The sequence below is a fragment of the Lutra lutra genome, chromosome 14 (assembly GCF_902655055.1).
Source record: "Lutra lutra chromosome 14, mLutLut1.2, whole genome shotgun sequence".
Lineage (NCBI taxonomy): Eukaryota > Metazoa > Chordata > Mammalia > Carnivora > Mustelidae > Lutra > Lutra lutra.
The window spans coordinates 66056376-66068452 of NC_062291.1; positions in this window are offsets into that span (position 1 = coordinate 66056376).

Here is a 12077-nt window from a genome sequence, read left to right on the forward strand (position 1 = left end):
GCATTGGGCTCTCTGCTCCACAGGGAGCCTGCTTCCTCCTTTCTCTCTGCCTGCCTCTCTGCCTGCTTGTGATCCGTCAAATAAATAAATAAAATCTTTAAAAAAAAAAAAAACTAGTAGGCTCAGCTCTTGGTGTCTTGAGGACCCAATTAATTGAAGGCCAAAATAGAACATTCCTTCTTTTTTTTTACCCCCAGCTGCAATTAGCTGAAGCTGAAAAGACATGCACCTGTGGTATCCTAGGAATGAGTGGAACCATACCTGTCACCTGTACGTATCTGTAAGGAGGTAAAAGTCCAGAAATCCACCCAGGTGCTTGGCTTGCTTTAAAAATATTTATATATACTTTGTTCTCTTTCATTTTGAGAGAACAAATTATGCATCAGACTCAGGTCTCAAATTGACGATATAGGTTGATTCAAAAGCAAGCATTCATTGTTGCTTTGACCTAGCACTGAATCATTTCCAAAGCAAATCTCAATTCTGGCAAAAGTAGTAAATTCTTACGGAAAAAGGCATGAAGGTCTCAGGTGGGAAAAAAAACAGTTGTGGACTGAGGGGACAGGAGAGCCTTGGTTTCCAGGAAACAGGCAACAATCCATCAGTATCTGTCTTCCTTTGTAATTCTTGAAACTAACCTTCCATGCTGACCTATTTGAGAAAAAGAATTAGTCTGCACTGCCATTTAAGTACAGGCCATTATCTTGTTAATATAAGGCATTTAAAAAATTTTTTTTAGTTCCCTTGCTCATTAAAAAGTTAAAGAGGATGGTAAAAATCTTTCTATGAACACCCCACAGTCCACCCCCTCTGCCTGTAAGCAACCTTCAGAGGTGAACTCATGTATTCAACATTTTCACCAAACACAAATTCTTACAAGCTTGTATGGGTGGGAGAGGTGGGATAACTCCAGAGAAGAAGAAAGCCCTCCTGGTTTGGGTGGGAGGTGGAGTGGAATGAGAGAGGGGAAAGAAAAATAGAGCTTCTCTATGACCCTGCAATTGCACTACTGGGTATTTACCCAAGATACAGATGGAGTGAAAAGAAGGGCCATCTGTACCCCAATGTTCATAGCAGCAATGGCCACAGTCCTCAAACTGTGGAAAAAACCAAGATGCCTTCAATGGATGAATGGATAAAGAAGATGTAGTCCATATACACTATGGAGTATTATGCCTCCTTCAGAAAGGATGAATACCCAACTTTTGTATCAACATGGACGGGACTGGAAGAGATTATGCTGAGTGAAATAAGTCAAGCAGAGAAAGTCAATTATCATATGGTTTTGCTTATTTGTGAAGCATAAGGAATAACAGGGAGGACATGGGGAGATGGAGAGGGTAAGGGAGTTGGGGGAAATTGGAGGGGGAGAGGAACCATGAGAGACTATGGACTCTGAGGAACTAACTAAGGGTTTTTGGAGGGGAGGGGGGGTGGGAGGTTGGGTGAGCCTGGTGGTGGGTGTTGTGGAGGGCACGGATTGCATGGACCATGGGGAGTGGTGCATACACAATGAACTCTGGAACATTGAAAAGAAATTTAAAAAATAAAAATAAAAAATTTTAAAAAGAGGTGGCATAGCTAGGGTTAAATAAATTGGTACAAGTTTGGGGGGAAAAAAGAAAAAGCATGGTAAATGGCTTAGAGGCACAATGATCTATTTCCAGTGGTTTTAATGAATTGAATTTTAAAAGATATTGGCTCTGTAGCTCTCAGTCCTGGCTGCACGTTAGAACTACCTGGGGAACTTAAAAATGCTAATACCAGGGCCTACTTTAGACCAATTATACCAGCATCTCTAAAGGTTAGGCCCTGGCATGAGCTTGATTTGAAAGCATCCTAGGTGATTATAATGTGCAGCTATGGTGGAAAACCTCTGCTTCCAGCTAGAAAAGATCTATTTCATATGAACATACATGCCTTCCTCAGTGCTAATTATCTTGGGCTTCACTAGCAAATTCCAAAAATTGTCACCAAATTCTCTGAGGTTGTGCTCTCAATATTTTTTCTGAGTTTTCAAAATTATGATGCAACCCTCTTGGCTGATCTATGCTTCATAGGCCTCTAGAAACCACTGCTCTAGGCTGATGATCTTGCTTCTTTTTTCTTATTAACCAATAACCATTTGGGGTTCAGGATATTACACTGTCTTGGGAAAGCTGTTGTTTTTACTAGACTCACAAATGTTTATGTACCATCAACTTTGGGCTTACGTAGACAAAGATACATCATACTTGGTTCTTGTCAACATATCCCGCCCAGCCATCTGGAAAGTCTCCCATTCAGTGGTATGAGTTACTGCTTCAGGGGTTCAGAAGAAGGAAGAAGTCATGGGGAGGTGGTAAAGGCAAATAAATCCCACATAAGGAATACACATAAGGGGTAGCTAAGATTAGAGCTACTAATGAAAATATCCAGAGAGGTGTTTATAGAACATAAACAGGGTTAAAAGATTAAAACACCTCTGAACAATAGTAAACATTATTTTATGCTGAGCCATAGGGTTAGACGATACTGTAATAGAGCCCAAGAGAGGACTGAATGCCAACATTGAGGGTTTAATCCTAGAGGCGACAGATCATGGGGTAAGTTTACCAAGACATTTTCATGTTTATTAAGGTGGACAGTAACAACTATAACCACAAACAGGCACATTTTGTAATTACTGATGGAGATATTAGCCAAATGTGAATTAAGTATCTATAGACTTTGTGAGTGAACTGGACATTTATTCAGCGTCCAGATTTTGTCCATTTACTAGCCTTTTCCATCTGCTTTTTGTCATATTTTTGCAAAGCAAATATACATACATGTGAATACACACATAATTCAATGTGAGGTGAAAAAAATAAATCCTTTCTACATGTTGCTTGCCCTCTAAAGAGGATCATGCCAAGAGAGTGCAGTAAGGACGTTCAAAACTCAGAGACAGTGAGGATTGGGGTTTACAGGACTGGGATTTTAGTTTCTTTCTGGTAGGAATTAGCAGTGTCATCTTAAGAAAATTGTCTCCAACTCAAGTAGTAAATTTCTACACACATGGAGAAAGAGGGGGAAGGTCGGGAAGGGAGAGAATGGGAGAGAAGGGGGAGGGAGGGAGGGAAGGAGAGAGAAGGAAAGAGAGAGAAAGAATTAAAGTCCTTAATATTTCCAGAATTATATGGCATAAATGTTTTATGCTTTGGATACTATTCAATGAATAAACCTTACCTTCTGCCAACAGTCAGATAATAAAATATCTATATTCAAGTGAGTTATTAGAATACATTTGGGATCAACTGGCTGACATCATGATTATTTGCAGTTTGCCAAAAATTCAACTTTTGCCCTCATTATGGCCACACCCTAACACTCTGCAAAACATACAGGAGAAAAAAGAAAGGAAAAAGAAAAAAATACCAACTGGTCACAATTGATCATAGCACATCTGTACAGCAGCCTCACCCTGTTTCCAAATTAAAACCAAGCTATTTTCACTACATTTAAGGACTTCTATAGATTTACCATGAATTTAAAAGCAGCTGTTACTATCTTTCAAAAATTGCATAAAGCAGATTTTTTAAGTGATTGCTTACCACAGTGAATATTTTCAGGAAAAAAAAAAAAATGGGGCACCTGGGTGGCTCAGTTGGTTAGGATTTTGACTCTTCATTTTGGTTCATGTCATGATCTCAGGGTTGTGTGCTGTGCTGGAGATGAAGCCTGGTCAAGAGTCTATCTCTCTACCTCTGCCCTTCCCACCATCTATCTCCCTCTCCAAAAAAAAAAAAAAAAAAATTCAGGGAACTATTTTTTAATTGCATTACAATTAACCTACAGTGTTATGTAGTTTCAGGTGTACAATACAGCAATTAAACAATTGTATATTAATCAATGTTCATCATCATAAGTGTATTCTTAATCCCATCACCTAGTTCACCCCTACATCTTTCTCCCCTCTGGTAACCATCAGTTTGGTCTCTATATTTAAAAGTCTCTTGGGGTGCCTGGGTGGCTCAGTTATTGAGCATCTGCTTTTGGCTCAGGTCATGGTCCCAGGTCCAGGGATCCAGCCCCACAGTGGGTTTCCTGCTCTGCAGGGAGCCTGCTTCTCCCTCTCCCACTCCCCCTGCTTGTGCTCCCTCTCTCGCTGTGTCCTCTGTCAAGTGAATAAATAAAATCTTTAAAAATAAATTAATAAATAAAAGTCTCTTTTGTCTCATTTTTTTTTCCCCATTTGTTTTGTTTCTTAAATTCCACATGAGTGAAATCATATGTTATTTGTCTTTCTCTGGCTGAGTTATCTTACTTAGCATTATGCCCTCCAGATCTATCCATGTTGTTGCAAATAGCAAGATGTCATTCTTTTTTGTGGCTAATATTCATTCCACATACATACACATACCACTTCCTTATCCATTCATTTATCTATGGACACGTGGGCTTCTTCCATAATTGGGCTATCATAAATAATGCTGCAATGTACAGAGGGATGCATATATCCTTTCAAATTAGTGTTTTTGTGTTCTTGGATTATAACCCAGTAGTGGAATTACTGGATAATGCAGTAATTCTGATTTTTTGGAGGAATCTCCAGACTCTTTTCCACAATGGCTGCACCACATTGCATTCCCACCAACAGTATACAAGGGTTCCTTTTCAGAGAGAATTTTTTTTTTTTTAGATTTTATTTATTTATTTGACAGAGAGAGAGATTACAAGTAAGCAGAGAGGCAGGCAGAGAGAGAGAGGAGGAAGCAGGCTCCCTGCCGAGCAGAGAGCCCGATGTGGGGCTCGATCCCAGGACCCTGGGATCATGACCTGAGCCGAAGGCAGAGGCTTTAACCCACTGAGCCACCCAGGCGCCCCTCAGAGAGAATTTTTATTTCACGTGCAGATATATAAAGATGTTTAAGGCTAAGAAAGTTAAAAGAAACTAAAAAGAATTGATGTCTGCTTTTTAAGAAATACCTTCAAGTTCACTGATAAAACAAAAGCTTGCACTGCATCCACTTTCATGAACTTATTCAATGGATTATAAATCAGTTGGTAGACCAGTGCTATAGAGGATTTTGAGACAAAAATGCTTTTGATGAAATGGCTCAAAACTAGTCAAATCTGGAAAAAGTATTTTCCAGAGATTAACCTTCCCTTTGCCTTTAGAAATCATCCTTAATGTGAGCACCACATTTCTTTTTAGATCTCTAAAACCATTTAGAACATAAGCTTTCTCCAAGTTGGATAGAATTAAGAATAAAACTCAGAATATATTTGCACCACACTCGCCATGATCCATGACAGTGGCTTTCCAGGCTTCCTACTACTTCTTGTTTCATTTCCATGCACATACATGTTTCTCAAGCTTAAAAAAACCTGATTCTAAAACATTTAAAGTACAGGAGAATAATGCAATGAACTAATACCTATTACCGATTTTCAACAATTTACACTTGACCAATTGGTTTTATGCAAAATTCCTACATTCTCCGTTTTCCTTCCTATCTGAGTTAGCATGTCATTTCCTCTGTGAATACGTCGGCATGCAACTCTAAAAAAAAGTTGTTTTACTAAATCATTAAAATATCATCCTACCTAAAAAAATCCAAAATAATTGTACTCAAATATCCAGTCATTATTCAAATGTCCTCGTTTGTTTGTTTTTTGTATAGTTGGGTTATTTAAATCACAATCCAGGAGGTACTACATACTTAGTATAAATATCTCTCTTTAATAGTTTAAATTTATAGTAAAATTCATTTTCAAAGTTTTAGAATGTATACAAAATTGAAAAAATAGTACAGAAGTTCCTATATATGTCACACTCAGTTTACCCTATTATTAAAAATCCTATATTACTATGGTACATTTGTTATAATTATTGAACCAAAACTGCTTTAATATTATCTAGATTCCATACTTCAATTTCCTTAGATTTTTTTTTTCCCTAAGGTCTTTTCTTGTTCCAGGATCCCATTCAAAATACATTGTTTAGTTACCTTGTCTTCTCTGGCTCCTCTTGGTTGTGACAACTTTTCACTTTCCTTTGTTATTGATGACCTTGACAGTTTTGAGGAATACTAGCCATGTATTTTGTAGAATATTCCTCTATTGGGATTAAACTGGGTTATGAATTTTAGAAAGAAGAGAGATACAGTGCCATTTTCATCACATATCAAAAGTACACACTGTCTACCTGGCTTAAGTTAAGGTTAATGTTCACCCTGATCACCTTGCTGAGGTAGTGTTTGTCAGATCTCCATGTAAAATTACTCTCCCTTTCACCACCACCCCACTTCTTCCACACTGCACTTTTTACAATCAAGTCCCTCCATGCAGCACAGACTTAAGGCATGAGCAATTATGCTCCACCTTCTTGAGCACAGAGTATCTACAGAACTATTTGAATTTTTTTTTTTGCACTGTACATTTTTCACAACTTTCCATTTATGTATTCATTCAACTTTTCAACTGTTATCAGTATGGACTCACAAATATTTTATACTTGTAGTTATATTTTGCTTCACACTTATATTTATTTTTTTGCTCAAAGTGCTCTAGGTATGGACCTTTAGCAGACTTCTTAGTCCCTTTGACATAGTGTCATCACAATATTTTGTTTTGAAGCACTTCCATACTTTCAGGCACTCCAGTCTCATCCTGTATGTTTCCCTACAGCAGTCCTAGAATCAGCCATTTCTCTAAGGATCTTAGTTCCTTTTACTGGAGAATGGTATTAGACACCAAATTCTGGATTCTAGGGGTGCTCATCCTTGTTACTGGGTATCATTTCTTTTAGGCTTTCTTAGCTGATGAAGCACAGAATCATTTGTGTAGTTATTAGTTAGTTCATATGCATGCATCTACCTATACAAATGGGTTTCTATATAACCATCTGTATAGTAACCTAAAACTAAGTTCATACTGATGTCTCCATCTCTAACTCATTACTGCAAGAATCATTCCAGCCACATCTTCTCATTTTCATCATATAAATCATATAAATTCCCACTTCAACAGTGAGAAACCTGGTTCACATCATCTGTCATGCATTTATTTAACTGCTCAATTCCTTTGTATATGTATTGTTGTATCAGATTTGTTAACCTATATCCTTCTGGGAAACTTTCTCAAATGGCATATAGTACTTGTGTAGAGTTTCTTTTGCTTGTTTTTACAAACTTCATCTGCAAAGTTAGTTACGTTAGCATTTTTTCCTAACCACTCAGGGAGTTATTTCATATTTTTGTAATATAGTTTTGGTACCTTCTGTATTCCATCATGAAATCCCCCCACGTCATATTGTGTGCTATCTATTGTGACCCAACTGGTGATCTATAATTTTTGGTTTACTTTTTTGGGGACCTTAAGTCTTAAGCTTAGGTGTAGTCATTCTGATGCATCATTTACAATCATCCTTATCAGTTTATTTTGTAATTGTCTTGATCCATTATTAAGGATTGTCTCCCATTTTCAACCTGTTCTCCAATGGAAATTATTCTGACTCCAGTATTTTCACACCTGTTCTTAGTATTTGTTCAACTTCTCTTGCAATTGCAAAGCAATTTTAAAATATTAATTTTAAAATACCAAATATTAGTTTTCAAACTATAGGATACTCATTAGATTCAGATATGACTCCCTGATGGGATTTTTTTTTTCATGCCCCACTGTCCCATGACAATTCAAAACCTTCTACCACTTTTACCTGCTCTGTACTCTTTAAATAATTGTGTCATTTTATGTCCTTACTTTATCTCTTTTGGACCACATTTATGTGTGACAGAACTCTCTATAAACTGTTTCACATCATAAATCACCACCTGAAGCTCTTTTATCATTCCTCTCTTTTCTAAACTTCCTCTGATTTATTCATTTGACATCTTTCAATCAATGTATTACCCCAAACGCAAAGCCATGTTGCAAAGGGACAATTAAAATTGACATCTGTCTAGGGGGGCACCTGGGTGGCTCAGTGGGTTAAAGCCTCTGTCTTCAGCTCAGGTCATGATCCCAGGGTCATGCGATCAAGCCCTGCATCAGGCTCTCTGCTCGGCAAGGAACCTGCTTCCTTCTCTCTCGCTGCCTTCTCTCTGCCTACTTGTGATCTCTGTCTGTCAAATAAATAAATAAAATCTTTAAAAAGGGGGGGGGGGCACCTGGGTGGCTCAGTGGGTTAAGCCTCTACCTTCAGCTCAGGTCATGATCTCAGGGTCCTGGGATCGAGTCCCGCATCAGGGTCTCTGCTCGGCAGGGAGCCTGCTTTGTCCTCTCTCTCTCTGCCTGCCTCTCTGCCTACTCGTGATCTCTCTCTGTCAAATAAATAAATAAAATCTTAAAAAAAAATTGACATCTGTCTCAAGGGATTATCTTTAAGATTAAAGGAAATAATAATATAAAGTTCCCATCACATTTTTAACATATAAAACTTAAAAAGTGCTTGCTTTTAAGTCCCCCAATTCTAGGACTTCTTTCAAGAAAAATTCACTGGTACATATAAAAAACTACATTTTTCCAGGAGGTTAATGCTATATTGCTTTTCATTATAGAAAATTTGAAAAAGTCCGATGTAGAATCACTCCTAATCTTAACCTGCGATAAAAAAATTGTTACAATTTTAACTTACCTCCTTCACTTTTTTCTGCTTATTGCTTACATAGCTGAGCACACGCTAGATTGATAATTTTGTATTGTGATTTTTCATTTAACTTGTCTCAGAATCCTATGTTTCAACATACTTGGTGGGTATCATGTTTAATACTATATTTCGTGCAATAATTTTGACATAATGCTGTCTCAATTATAATTTTTCAGGTCTATGGTCCTATTTCACCTAAATCCCCTAACTTGCATCAATATAATTCATATCCTTTCAAACTTAAAAACCTCTTTTGTCTCTCCTGGATCAAAGATTCCCAAGGTAACCTCTCTTAAGAACCAATAGAACCAGGATGGCTGGGTGGCTCAGTTGGTTAAGTGTCTGACTTCAGCTCAGGTCATGATCCCAGGGTCCTGAGACCCTCTACCATGTTGGGCTCCTTACTTAGCAGGAAGCCTGTTTCTCCCTCTGCCTGTCACTCCTCTTGTTTTTGCTCACTCTCTCTGACAAATAAATAAACAACATTCTTTTAAAAGTTTTTTAAAAAAGAATCAAAGACAACCTAAAACTAGGAAATATCTTTTAAAGATATATTCTAAGAAATGAAAAAAACTGAACATCAGAGAGCCTCTTAAATCAAATATAGCTTTTAGAGAGCCAAATTAAAGACCAGGTCTGAATTCTTTGTTTTATTTTAGCTACCTGATCACTTTACTTCCAAATTCTATCACATTCCTGCTTCTCTTAAAAAAAATAAATAAATAAAAATAAAAAAATAAAAGGAGAGGAGGAAAAGGCCCCTCTGTATAGGTCTCATTGGCATGCACTAATGTGTTAAATTTTTCATTCTTCTACACTGGTAAGAGTTTCTAGCCACAAAATTATCTCTCTGAGGCCTCAAATGAGGTATTAAAATTCGGCTTCTCTCAAAAGTGGGAGAAAAATTTAGTTTCACTTTAAACTCAAATGAATCAGAATAGCCTACTCTTTTCCAAACTAGATACTTTGCTGTTGATATTTTACTGTTAGAGATCTTAAGTAGTTTTCCACCACAGGCACTACTCATTTTCCAGAAAATTTGAATTGATATAAATTTCACTAGAGACTATCACATATAATAAAATAAAAACATATTACAATCACTTCCTTTCCATAGTCTATTAATTTGGTAATCCTATCAAAAAGCTATTAAATTCCATCTGTCACAATTTTTTTATAATCCAATTCTATTTATTGCTCATGATTTTGTTACCTTTGAGAGGTTTTTACACATTCTTCTTTTTAATAGTTGTCCCATTATTGAAGGATTTAAGTTACATTCACTGAACCATAATTACTATGATAGTAGTTCTTTCTACCCTGGAAAATTGATACAATGTTGGCATTCAATTCTGTCATTTCCCAGTTCTCAGTAAATTTTCATAAATAACCATCAGCAGAGGTTCAGTAAATTTTTCAACAAAATCCATTAACACCTTAGATGGTAGATCATTCAGACCTTGCATGCTTATGTTGCCCAAGTGTACCTTTACCTGTTTTTAATCAACAGCTATTTCAGAAAGTATTATGTTACACTGAAATCTTAGAATAAGAATAATGATTTTGTGTAAAGTAATTTCTTTGTGTGAAATAGAGTTCTCATATTTGTACTGTACAATCAGAGTGGCTATATTCTAAGGAGATACATAAGTAGGCTTATAACAAATAGTTTAAGGTCTGTGTTTGGAGAGAATCTCTCCCTGGGCTATGAGGGCTCCATCTTATACCTTTCCCTCTTGGTTGTATGGAAGACATTCTGTTATGCCACCAAAACATCTTTAGTTTCTGAATATGAAAACGAATCACATTTATCTGAACATATAAAGGGCATTTTAGTAGGTTGGAGAGCAACCCACAGGAGAGAAGCTCATGACCTTACCTCCAAAATCTGTAAAGTGATCTTGTTAATATATGTTTGCAGATATTAGTAAGTTAAGGATCTCGGGATAAGATTCTTATTTAAGAGTCCTTATAAGAGAAAGGAGGAGGGGTGGGAGGAGACTTGAGACAGGAATACAGAGATGCCGCACCCGCACCAGCGACTGTGCAGCATGGCAAGCAAATCGCTTCAATGGCTGCTAGTCCAAGGGTACGTGCCTGAAGTGGCTAAGCCCTCTGGTATTGGGTCGCAGAAGCTCCCAAGAAGCTGTGTTCCACTCCTGGGGATCTGCTGGGCCGCATTCAGCACCTGGGTGTTTCTTATCACCATTGCTTTAGGCTTATTGTTTCTTGGCAATCGCTCTCAAACAACAGAACTGTTACAAATAAAGACTCTGATCTAGGTCAAGCTTTAATCATTATGCTTAAGAATTCTTCGGGGTCTTTTGGGGAAATTTTAGACGCCTTACAAAAGTTAGAACTAGGAAGACTTACAAGAAATAGGAATAAAAGATCCACACAAAGTGAGACTAAAAGTAAACACGATAAGGATGAAGATTATTATAAACATTTAGGATTAAAAGTACGTCGGGGAAATCACACATTGCAAGTAAAGATTGAGGGAAAATGATGGACGCCTGGCACGTATACAGGTCCTTATAAATTGCAACCCACTAATGCACCAATTCCTTACACAGGAATATATGATTCAAGCCTCACGCGGTGGGTTACTCATAAGGGAAGGAAAGTAAAATATAGTTCCCTAAATAGATGGACAAAGGTACAATTAATCAATATCCGTTAGGTCGGTTTGCCCCGCTGAAGGGACTAAATAGGCAATAGGAAACTAGTCAAAACCACATGTCCAGCAAGTATAACCTCAGGCTGAATAGCTATTGTTTAGGCTAACTTCAGGCTAATACGTAACCAAATGTTAGGCTATTCTGAGTAAGAAACATCATATTTGATCCTGTGCCAATGTTCCATGTACAATGCATATAAAAATTGATATTCACCGCAATAAATCGCAGCAGCTGATACATGCCTTGAGTGTGCCTCTCTGTCTGCCACGCCGAATCCACCCCATACCTGCTTATCCAAGGATCCCCCCGCAGACTCACCGCTGACAGTCCGCGGCACAGAGAGGGCAAGATCATGTAAAGATTTAAGAAGACATTAGAGTTATGTTGCTATAAGTCAAGGAATGTTAAGAATTGCTGGCCACCAAAAGCTGGCAGAGAGACATGGAATGATACTCCCTCGGAGCTTCCAGAAAGAACCAATCCTGCTGATACTCTTGATCCTGAATTTCTAGCCTCCAGAACTTGGAGAGAGAACACTTCTGTTCTTTTTAAGCTAAACATTTTGAGGTAAATTCTTACCATAGAAGCCATAACAGCCATAGAAAACTAGTACATACCTTTGGGAAGAAATGATAAAAAGTGATCAATAATACTTAAATACACAAATCTATTTTTTAATCAATTTGTATTCAAGTACAAGTGTGGAGTTCTCTTTTAACTAGGATCTTTATAAAGCTGATATTGTGATGATCGTTTTAATTTCTAATTTTATTTCAGAGTCC